Genomic DNA, 12,008 nt, shown 5'->3' with positions numbered 1-12,008 from the left:
ACAACGCCCACCGCACGGGGTCGACATTATTGTGGAAAAGGGGCACGAACGTGTCGAACGAGCGAACCTTCTCGGTACTTGAACACATGAAGGACACGATAGGAACTTTGACGCAGGAGGAGGAGGACGTCATTCGGCCCATCAAGCCGACGTTACATCAACACTATATTCATTTAATCGACAACATTGGACAGAGAACTCGGTCGATAAATGTCGGGAGAATTCCATAAAGAAACTGTCAGTTGAAAACTTACCTCTTTGAAGATGTCACCGCGTCCATGGTGGAAAATGGGGTGAAAGATGGTAATGGTGGACAGTACAAACAAAAATAGCACAATGATCAGAGATACACACTTCATGCTTCTCTTCTCACGAACAATGAGTGGAACAGCGTTTGTGGGTCAATTATATAACACCGAGAACCATTGTGACGGCGACAATGACGTCATTGGATAACGAAATCGGAAGTTTAATGATAAATAACTAAACATTAAGAGAATATAATTCAAAATTAAAACAATTAACATTTACTAGATGAACAATTTTAATAATAAACGGTCATTTAAATATTTTAATTTTAATTTATATCCTTCAATTGAACGAATGGAGCTAATTTTTCATTCCGTCGTCCGCTCATCCCCATGGCAACAGATGTGCATCGATTCGAATTGCATTCCTGATGTTTTTCAACCATTAAATCTGTAAATAACCCCAGAACAAAAACAAATAAACAGGAGTGTGTTCCATTAACGAGCGGCTTGCTATCGCTCACCAATGTTTGTACATCTCGACATAGTATTATCTGGATATATCTACATATAGTAATCTACATACATCAACAACAACAACAACAACAACATGCATTTTAAGGCCATTTTCCCTGCTCGAGCGGGGGTTAGCCTTGCGAGCCCCATGACTATCTTCTCCATTTTGTCCTATTTTCTGCATCTCTCCTTGTTAACCCCCTTACCCGCATTTCTTCTTCCACCATCTTTAGCCAAGTCTTTCTCGGTCTTCCCCGTCCTCTACTTCCTTCTACATTCATTTCCATCACTCTTCTCAACCAGTCACTTTCATCCTTCCTCAACACGTGACCAAACCATCTCAACCTCTTCCTCTTCACAGCATCCATCACCGGCTCTATTCCCATCATCTTTCGCAATTCATCATTTGTCTTCCTCTCTCTCAAAGAAACTCCGCATATCCACCGAACCATTCGCATTTCCAACCTTTCCAACCTATGTTGTTGCTCTACATTCATTACCCATGTCTCGCTCCAATAAATCATAACACTGTAGCGGCTACCGCTGGGTTTTCACAATCGCCTTGCACCTATCAAGGACGCTGAGCGATCACCATGCCGGGGTCGTCCAGGACGCCCGGGCAGGCTCGCCCTCAACTTGCCAGGCCGCAGCCAGGATGCTCAGCCACGCCCCCTCTCGCCTTTCCTGGGCAAACGCTCCGGGATAATGTGTGTATATATTGTTACGGATCGCGGTTAGATGTTATTTCGACCGAGCGGTGGTGTATTACCGCGACCTAACAGTTATTCCCCGACTAGACCCCGATTCCACCCAAACGTTGACCAAATCGCGCTATGCTAAATCAATGATGGAAAGGACACAACGACTGGGATAGATGAAACGACGCAAGGGGTACAGTTCTCAAGACCTCCGGAGGAGGATATAATTACAGTGGGGGAGAAAAGGGGTAGATTACAAGGTAGTGAGGTAAAGGCACAGAAGAGATAGGCACTTAAATACAATCTTATTTTAGCCCAGACAGACCACAGACAAACGGGACAAGGCTGACTTACACAGGGATTGATGGCAGGGAAGGACAGGTAGTTCGATAGCACAAGGTGCACCTTGGCTCGGGGACAGGATCAAGCACGGTCCAAGAGATGCAGGGAGGCCTCACAGCGCTCGGAGGTGGCGTCTTTCTTTCTCCAAGCTCAGCGCGCATCTGACGTCACCTCCCTCTTCCTGCGCATGCTCAGCGGGGAGTGACACGCCCTCGGCTGGTTGGCTCCGCCCCAGATGGGACCGGTCCGCCGCTTCTATTGGGTGCGGGGGTTACCGGGCTCCGCCCTTGACGAGGAGCTGACAGGGAGCCCCTATTTGGTAACCCCGTCGAGCACATGTTCGATGGCGGCTCATTGGAAAGGCCTGGTGCCCTCCCAACACCCCCCTACCAATCAAGCCGGAGTGAGGACGCACACTCCCCACGCCCGCCGCTGCTGTTGTTGTTGTTGTTGTTGTTGCTGAACCGTGAGGAAGAGCTGCGGGTAGGTATTGGGAGGTCCTAAACTTCCTAACGGTGCCATACAATCACATTCTGGTGCAACGAAGAGTCAGAATTAATGGAAACGAGTCCTTAACTGACATAGACTAAGAATAACTAGCAAGATGTCCTATAGTTGTCTTACATGAGATGCGGTGAACCTGGGTGCTACATTTAATGGGGGAAATAGGGGGAGGTCGGGTCTACAGAGTGTTGTTTACAGAAAATGGGACTAGGGAATGGGGGATTGGGGATAGTTGGGAAGTATTGAGGAAATAGGGGAATATTTACAAGCGGATATGGATGGATGCAAATCCCATATCCGCAACATTGCACCCTTCTCTACCTCGGGGCGTCCCGACCCGATAAATTTTTACCTATGTTAGTGTGGCACTCAGATGTAGTTCCCTCTACTATTAACTCAACCCTGAGTGCGACAGTTTTACAGATGTTCACAAATGAGTAAATATGTCCCCCTGCGACGTTGCACCCTTCTCCTAACAGAAACACACCCACAGGATAACCGAATCGCAGAAAGCATCCTCAAACTAAACATACAGCCGGTAGGGAGCATCATTTACACAAGACTACACTGATATTTACACTACGATCCAGGACCTGTTCTTTGAGGAACACATGCAGATGTTATGCATAGAGAGAGAGAGCACGCATGCCAGCATCGATACACCAACCCACGAGTGCCCTGTGGCCCTATGGCCATTAATAATGTGCAGAGCACCCCGTCCAAGCACCAAAAGCACCACCCCATTATGCACAGTCAGCACCATCCGGTGCACCAATAAAGTGTTCAGTAACAATGCACAATTAAGTGTCCATGGTCACCGGTGGTGTCGCAGCCGGCCGATGTTCTGCCGCTGGTCTTGCCTTCTTGGAGTGCACTTGGCCTTCTGGCTTCTTTAGAAATAAAGAAAGGCACCAACCGCGTCCATTTCTAAATTGTGGCCGTCAGGGGGGCCAACTAAAAGTGGTTCACCTGTATGGCATAGGTGCCACGTTGACCCAGAGGTCCATCCACGGGTGGTGCTTGACCGCCAAAGAACTGCGGTCCATTGTGGGCGGCCACCAAAATTGCGGTCCATATGGTGTATCGATCCAGGCAGCAAGCAGCGGAAGTACAGGCCCACAACTGCGGAGCCAGCACCTCTCTCTCCTCTCTCTCTGCCCCAAAGCCAGATCCTCGGAGGTGGGAGACAAAAGAAGACAAGTGAGTAAGGTGGTAAGGGCGCAAAAGTGCACGCAGTACTAGGTAATGCACACTGGGGGCACATGGGAACCAGGTGAGACAGGTACGTTCCTACCGTACGCCCCCCCCCCCCCACCAGGTAACCTACATTGCCCCTCCCTTACCCCTTACTGTATCCACAAAACACAACACTACCCATAAACATCTACTTTACACATCAACAAACGTCCCTACTGTCTTCCCCGTTCCTCCCATAAACCAAATTCGTCTTCTCTCCCTCCTAACCAATCAAATTTGCCATTTCCAACTCTCATCAAAATCTGCCATCTCCAACTCAACATCAAAATCTGCCATCACCAATTCATCATCAGTCCCTCCTAAGGAGGGAGAGATGGAATCACCCCAATGTCTTATCCACGTCGTGATGCGTCTCACAAATCCACACAGCAATTCTCCTTTCCTGCAACACAGAACAAAGGAACACAGGTGTGGAGTCATCATCATCACCTCAGGTAAGTGGCTGCGTATGGTGCGACAGTTTCATCAATCCTAACTATTTCCTAAATGACTTTAACAACTTTACATTACCCGGGGTCTTTCCCTGCCAATCCATTGGCCAACTTACACTATGGGTTCTAAAAACCAATTCCCATTGACCAAACTGTGGTGCTTCTCAAGTTGGGGTCTCACTCCCCCGATTCAACACTCGGTGCCCCCGCACAATTTCGGTGGCTGGGTCGTGTGACACTCCCAGCTGGTCCGCCCACCTGCACACCTCCACCACTGTTGTTGCCTACCGAGCTCACCTGCTCCTCACCCTAACCTAACTAACTGGGGAAGGCCCTCTCGCACTCTCACCCCCTCAGTGCCCTCTCTGGCACGGGCTGCCCGATCCATACCCGGGATCCTCAGGCACCCACTGACACAAACGGCTCCCAGAGCCCACCTGCGGCCTCACCTGGCCGACATCTAACAGTGGCGGAGTGCCCAACCATTCACACTCATACTAACAGGCCACACGACCAGCCAATTTCACCACACCAATGCACCCATCCACAATACCATTCTGCAACCGCACCAAAAATGCCAATATCCAACCACAATTTACCTATACCTTCTAACTATTCTTTAAACTACCCTCCCCGGGTAGTCGTGAAAAGGGGTCCACTCTTCCCCCATCCACACCTACGCACCATGCACACCACTCCGTACCACTTACTCCAACTCTCCCCACACCACTCATTCTCCGCTCCATATATTCCACACACCTGTGCTTGCACACCTGTGCTCTCATACCTGGTGCCGCCTGCACCCTTCTCTCCCCCAAGCGCATTCGCGCTGATCCACAACACTCACTACTCATACACTGCTCCACACACCTGTCCAGTTCTCACACAGCATCATCTCATCTAACTATTCCCCTCTGAAACTTGCGCTTCCCAGTCGTCCCTTTAAACTGTTGCGCTCCCTCGTCATTATCATCCACTCTAATCTACCTGCGTCCCCTCTACAGGTATCCTTGTCACTAACTAACCTTAACGTTACCTAATGTCATCTTCGCTAGATCCCTACACACAATATCCTAACCCACCCGGGCTAGTTTTCACTGCCATACACCCCCTAATCTAGTGCTCCTTTGCCCCCTTCATGGGAAGGGTGGCAGGGATGCCACCCTTACCCACCGTCATACGGCGCGAGTGGGACCTTGTGGGACCACCTCGTATGTGAGTCGTTGCCCGCCTGCCGGACCCCGTGCATCGCCCCTTGCGGGGTCAGCGCGGGGCCAAACCGGCCGGGCCCCCACAGTACATTACCCCCAAGGGGCTCCCGTGCCTCCCCTGTCCCTCTAAAAACTACCCCTGTTGGTGTCGATGCATGGGTCACACTTCCGCAACCCGCTACCCATTCCATACCACCACAACCTTGCTCACTCACACCTCGCACCTCTCCCATCACCGGACCCTCTCGCTCGCACCCTCGTTCCATACCCTCCGGACCAGCCATACACCTCACTCTTGGCCTCTCACGAACATCCGGGTCCATCTCGACCCCCAAGCTTATTAAATCACCTGGCGCATCATACGCACGACCATATTGGTCACCATTTACACCGGGTCCTCTTTCTCTTCGCTTCTCCTCCATCACCTGCGAATCCCTCATCCGGTTAATGAGCACATCATCATGATCCGAACACAGACTTTGGACCAATTCTTTTACTTCCTCCTTTATCTCTTTCTTATCCTCTCTCCGTCGCTTCTTAATTTCGCTCACCCCTTCTTCCACTTCTTCTAATTTCTGCTTCACCTCCTTCATCTCCTCGTGCGCCCCCTTAAGTTCTTCCTCTAACTCCACCTTATTTTTTTCTATGTGCTCCCGCACCTCCCGCTCTTTAACCTCCACCACCTCTACCACCTTGTTCATTTTCCTCGTCAGGTCCTCATGTACCGTCTGACACTCTTTTTTAATTACCCCTACGTCCTTTTGCATCTCCTTCTGTGTCGATTTTAAACACTAAATTACCGCTGTGTTCTTCTTTACCTGGTCCCCCAACTCCTTTTGTCCCACTGTCAGTTGTTCTACTCCCAGCGTCAACTCCTCTATACCACCTTGCAATTTTACAGTCCCCTTTCTCACCTCCTTCTCCATGCGCTCCTTACAGTGCCTCACCTCCTCGCGCACTCCTCCGACCTCCTCACTCACACCTCTTCTGATCTCCTCTCCCATCACTTGCATCTCCTGCCCAGATGCCATCCTCATCTGCTCCATTTCCTCCCTGTGAGCATCCAATTTAGTTTCTACCCCCATTCTGACCCCCTCTATCTGCTGCCCCATTTTTTAAACTTCCCTTTCCGCTTGGTCCCTCATGTCCCTCAATTTGCCTTCCATACTGTTTTCTAACCCCTCTAACCCCTTTTTCATCCCTTCCATTTGATTCTCTTGAGTGGCCATTCTGTTTTCTACCCCCGTTAACCCCACCTGTATTTCCCCTAATCTATTGTCTAATCCCTCTATTCTACTCCCTAACCCTCCGATCTGGGCCCCCATGTCATTCCTTAAACCCCCGATCTGGCTTCCCATGTCATCCCTCAATTTCTCGCTATTGGACCCCATCCTTTGTTCTAACCGTTTCCCCATTTCTCCCATTTTGCCCCCCATTCTGCCCCCCAATCGCTCACTATCAGCCCTCATCTCGTCCTTCTGCAGGTTGAGGGACGCCTGCATTTGTACCATAAATTGCTCCATGAAGGCCTGCATTTGGGCCATCCCTCCCACTTGTGCAGTGGGTGCGGCCGCCGTAGCCATGTGCGAGGCGCCATTTTGCGTGCCCGTAACCTCGTGCGCGAGGACGCCATTTTGCGAACCTGCCGCCCTCACTGCTTCGCTCTCCTCATGTCCCTCAATTTGGTCCTGGATCGACCCTGCCTCACTCTCCTCTACCGGAACCCAGCCGTCTTGATCTGCCATAGCGCGACTTTCAAAATTCGGGTTTTTTGTAAAACAAAATCAAATTTCGGTGTCTTTATAATTTTGACCAAATTTTTTCCTAGATGTTTTAAAAAAAAAATTGGTTCGGGCCTCGAATCTCACTCCTCGACACCAATTGTTACGGATCGCGGTTAGATGTTATTTCGACCGAGCGGTGGTGTATTACCGCGACCTAACAGTTATTCCCTGACTAGACCCCGATTCCACCCAAACGTTGACCAAATCGCGCTATGCTAAATCAATGATGGAAAGGACACAACGACTGGGATAGTTGAAACGACGCAAGGGGTACAGTTCTCAAGACCTCCGGAGGAGGATATAATTACAGTGGGGGAGAAAAGGGGTAGATTACAAGGTAGTGAGGTAAAGGCACAGAAGAGATAGGCACTTAAATACAATTAAATTTTTCCCAGACAGACCACAGACAAACGGGACAAGGCTGACTTACACAGGGATTGATGGCAGGGAAGGACAGGTAGTTCGATAGCACAAGGTGCACCTTGGCTCGGGGACAGGTTCAAGCACGGTCCAAGAGATGCAGGGAGGCCTCACAGCGCTCGGAGGTGGCGTCTTTCTTTCTCCAAGCTCAGCGCGCATCTGACGTCACCTCCCTCTTCCTGCGCATGCTCAGCGGGGAGTGACACACCCTCGGCTGGTTGGCTCCGCCCCAGATGGGACCGGTCCGCCGCTTCTATTGGGTGCGGGGGTTACCGGGCTCCGCCCTTGACGAGGAGCTGACAGGGAGCCCCTATTTGGTAACCCCGTCGAGCACATGTTCGATGGCGGCTCGTTGGAAAGGCCTGGTGCCCTCCCAACACCCCCTACCAACCAAGCCGGAGTGAGGACGCACACTCCCCGCGCCCGCCGCTGCTGTTGTTGTTGTTGTTGCTGAACCGTGAGGAAGAGCTGCGGGGAGGTATTGGGAGGTCCTAAACTTCCTAACGGTGCCATACAATCACATTCTGGTGCAACGAAGAGTCAGAATTAATGGAAACGAGTCCTTAACTGACATAGACTAAGAATAACTAGCAAGATGTCCTATAGTTGTCTTACATGAGATGCGGTGAACCTGGGTGCGACATTTAATGGGGGAAATAGGGGGAGGTCGGGTCTACAGAGTGTTGTTTACAGAAAATGGGACTAGGGAATGGGGGATTGGGGATAGTTGGGAAGTATTGAGGAAATAGGGGAATATTTACAAGCGGATATGGATGGATGCAAATCCCATATCCGCAACATTGCACCCTTCTCTACCTCGGTGCGTCCCGACCCGATAAATTTTTACCTACCTTAGTGTGGCACTCAGATGTAGTTCCCTCTACTATTAACTCAACCCTGAGTGCGACAGTTTTACAGATGTTCACAAATGAGTAAATATGTCCCCCTGCGACGTTGCACCCTTCTCCTAACAGAAACACACCCACAGGATAACCGAATCGCGGAAAGCATCCTCAAACTAAACATACAGCCGGTAGGGAGCATCATTTACACAAGACTACACTGATATTTACACTACGATCCAGGACCTGTTCTTTGAGGAACACATGCAGATGTTATGCATAGAGAGAGAGAGCACGCATGCCAGCATCGATACACCAACCCACGAGTGCCCTGTGGCCCTACGGCCTTTAATAATGTGCAGAGCACCCCGTCCAAGCACCAAGAGCACCACCCCATTATGCACAGTCAGCACCATCCGGTGCACCAATAAAGTGTTCAGTAACAATGCACAATTAAGTGTCCATGGTCACCGGTGGTGTCGCAGCCGGCCGATGTTCTGCCGCTGGTCTTGCCTTCTTGGAGTGCACTTGGCCTTCTGGCTTCTTTAGAAATAAAGAAAGGCGCCAACCGCGTCCATTTCTAAATTGTGGCCGTCAGGGGGGCCAACTAAAAGTGGTTCACCTGTATGGCATAGGTGCCACGTTGACCCAGAGGTCCATCCACGGGTGGTGCTTGACCGCCAAAGAACTGCGGTCTATTGTGGGCGGCCACCAAAATTGCGGTCCATATGGTGTATCGATCCAGGCAGCAAGCAGCGGAAGTACAGGCCCACAACTGCGGAGCCAGCACCTCTCTCTCCTCTCTCTCTGCCCCAAAGCCAGATCCTCGGAGGTGGGAGACAAAAGAAGACAAGTGAGTAAGGTGGTAAGGGCGCAAAAGTGCATGCAGTACTAGGTAATGCACACTGGGGGCACATGGGACCCAGGTGAGACAGGTACGTTCCTGCCGTACGCCCCCCCCCCCACCAGGTAACCTACATTGCCCCTCCCTTACCCCTTACTGTATCCACAAAACACAACACTACCCATAAACATCTACTTTACACATCAACAAACGTCCCTACTGTCTTCCCCGTTCCTCCCATAAACCAAATTCGTCTTCTCTCCCTCCTAACCAATCAAATTTGCCATTTCCAACTCTCATCAAAATCTGCCATCTCCAACTCAACATCAAAATCAACTCATCATTCATCATCAGTCCCTCCTAAGGAGGGAGAGATGGAATCACCCCAATGTCGTATCCACGTCGTGATGCGTCTCACAAATCCACACAGCAATTCTCCTTTCCTGCAACACAGAACAAAGGAACACAGGTGTGGAGTCATCATCATCACCTCAGGTAAGTGGCTGCGTATGGTGCGACAGGTTCATCAATCCTAACTATTTCCTAAATGACTTTAACAACTTTACATTACCCGGGGTCTTTCCCTGCCAATCCATTGGCCAACTTACACTATGGGTTCTAAAAACCAATTCCCATTGACCAAACTGTGGTGCTTCTCAAGTTGGGGTCTCACTCCCCCGATTCAACACTCGGTGCCCCCGCACAATTTCGGTGGCTGGGTCGTGTGACGCTCCCAGCTGGTCCACCCACCTGCACACCTCCACCACTGTTGTTGCCTACCGAGCTCACCTGCTCCTCACCCGAACCTAACTAACTGGGGAAGGCCCTCTCGCACTCTCACCCCCTCAGTGCCCTCTCTGGCACGGGCTGCCCGATCCACACCCGGGATCCTCAGGCACCCACTGACACTAACGGCTCCCAGAGCCCACCTGCGGCCTCACCTGGCCGACATCTAACAGTGGCGGAGTGCCCAACCATTCACACTCATACTAACAGGCCACACGACCAGCCAATTTCACCACACCAATGCACCCATCCACAATACCATTCTGCAACCGCACCAAAAATGCCAATATCCAACCACAATTTACCTATACCTTCTAACTATTCTTCAAACTATCCTCCCCTGGTACTCGTGAAAAGGGGTCCACTCTTCCCCCATCCACACCTTCGCACCATGCACACCACTCCGTACCACTTACTCCAACTCTCCCCACACCACTCATTCTCCGCTCCATATATTCCACACACCTGTGCTTGCACACCTGTGCTCTCATACCTGGTGCTGCCTGCACCCTTCTCTCCCCCAAGCGCATTCGCGCTGATCCACAACACTCACTACTCATACACTGCTCCACACACCTGTCCAGTTCTCACACAGCATCATCTCATCTAACTATTCCCCACTGAAACTTGCGCTTCCCAGTCGTCCCTTTAAACTATTGCGCTCCCTCGTCATTATCATCCACTCTAATCTACCTGCGTCCCCTCTACAGGTATCCTTGTCACTAACTAACCTTAACGTTACCTAATGTCATCTTCGCTAGATCCCTACTGTTACATATTTATGTGAATGTATGGGAATTACCATTCAGGTTGCTTATCCGTGTGTATTATATTAAGGGTTGTTGTGATTGGAGGGTCAGGAGCCCTTCTGAACCAGTGGCCGGAAACGGAAGTGGCCGGAAACGGAAGAAGAAAAGACACGAGGTAAAAGAAGGAGGTTTCGTCTTCCTCGCCCGCTCCGACGAAAGGTGGGATCGACCTTGCGCTGCGTGAACAAGCGGCGTTCCGAAACCCGTCTGGCGAGAGGAGTTACCTGGACGCGTAACTACCTTTTGACACGGCAAGTCACCGTGAGTGCGTGCACGGAACCAAGCGTCCGCTTGGTTTTGCCCCGTCTACAAGGACGCGTACGGGTCGCACTTTGGGGCCTCGCGCGCGTTGGAAGCCGCGCTGGGTTTTACCCCGTTGCTTGGCAAGGAGGTGTGCGCTGCAGCAGCTGTCCCCGGTACGATACCTGCCCGGTGGAGGAACGTCCACCCGGGGTTCGTTCAACCGCCCGAGTGCGGAGACGCCGACCAGTAGCAGTATCTTGGTCAGGAGGGGCCCAGAGACATTGTGAGGAGCAGAGACCGAAAGGGGGTGTGAGTACTCACCGGGACACACATGTATAAGATGGCCATCTTACTCATAGGGAATTGATTGTGAATTGGGAATTGGTGATGATTATGTATTGTTGATTGCTCGGGGAAAATCTCCGTGGTTGTGTCCTTGAAATATTGTTGATGGTTGTGTCATTGAAATTGTTTGGTATCATTACCATTGAAATATATCCTTGAACGTCAGTTGTCTCTGGGGTGAAATTCATATGGCTTGCGTGGCGAAAGCGCATATATAATACAGCTTTCTGGCGAAGTTCCTCTCACGGTCCGGGGGTCACTGAGACCAGGTATTCACCGAGGGGACCACGTAACAGAATTGGGGGCTCGTCCAAATTACGATTTGCGGTTTCGCAATTGGGTCTACGTCCGGGATTTAAAATTGTATAAAATAATAAAATAATAATTTTTATTAATTAAAATTAATTAATTAATTATTAATTGGTAAAAAAAAAATTTGAGAAATTGGGGTAAAATCTTGGGTGAAGGTTAACAGGTGTTAACGATAGGCACCATGGCGTTTGTGGCACAGAACTTTGGGGTAACACCGAGTGAGGCACAGTTCCGAGCGTTGCTAAAGTCGGACCTCTTGAAATTGGCCAAACATTTTAACTTGGAGGTCCGAACTAATTTGAGGAAGGCAGAGTTGCAGGCCACGGTGATACAATCTATGGTGGGATTAGGAACATGGGACGAGTTAGCCTGGGAGTGGCTACCCGAAGAACCAGAAGACGTTGAGCTCCGGAAAC

The sequence above is a fragment of the Myxine glutinosa genome, unplaced genomic scaffold (assembly GCF_964187855.1).
Source record: "Myxine glutinosa unplaced genomic scaffold, kmMyxGlut1.1 SCAFFOLD_354, whole genome shotgun sequence".
In the NCBI taxonomy this organism is placed as follows: Eukaryota; Metazoa; Chordata; class Myxini; order Myxiniformes; family Myxinidae; genus Myxine; species Myxine glutinosa.
Note: the sequence above shows the minus strand (reverse complement) of the source record.